Source organism: Elephantulus edwardii, unplaced genomic scaffold (genome assembly GCF_000299155.1).
Source record: "Elephantulus edwardii isolate Elephantulus edwardi_28Jun2011 unplaced genomic scaffold, EleEdw1.0 scaffold00249, whole genome shotgun sequence".
Lineage (NCBI taxonomy): Eukaryota > Metazoa > Chordata > Mammalia > Macroscelidea > Macroscelididae > Elephantulus > Elephantulus edwardii.
Window position 1 is genome coordinate 2081823 of NW_006399999.1, and position 413 is coordinate 2082235.

Sequence of the window (413 nt, forward strand, 5' to 3'; positions counted from 1 at the left end):
TGATACCCTTGATATCCTCCCACAACTCATCTGGCCTTCGTTCATTAGTGTTCAAAGCCTCAAATTTGTTCCTGAGATGATTCTGAAATTCATTGAACCATGCAGTATTTCCTAGCTCTCTTCTGACAACTGCCTCCAGGTTCAAGTGTAGGTTTCACATAATTACAATCAAATGTTCTGGGATTTCCATTCTTTGCAGTGTCAACCACAGTTTGTTGTGACCCACACAATAAAACGCCTTTGCACAGTCAACGAAACACAGATAGACATTCCTCTGGTACTCTCAGCTTTCAGCCAAGATCCACCTAACATTAGCTATAATATCCCTAGTATGATGGCCTTTTCTAAACCCAGCCTGCATTTCTGATAGTTCTCTGTTGATGTGCTGTTCTAGTCATTTTTGGATAATTTTC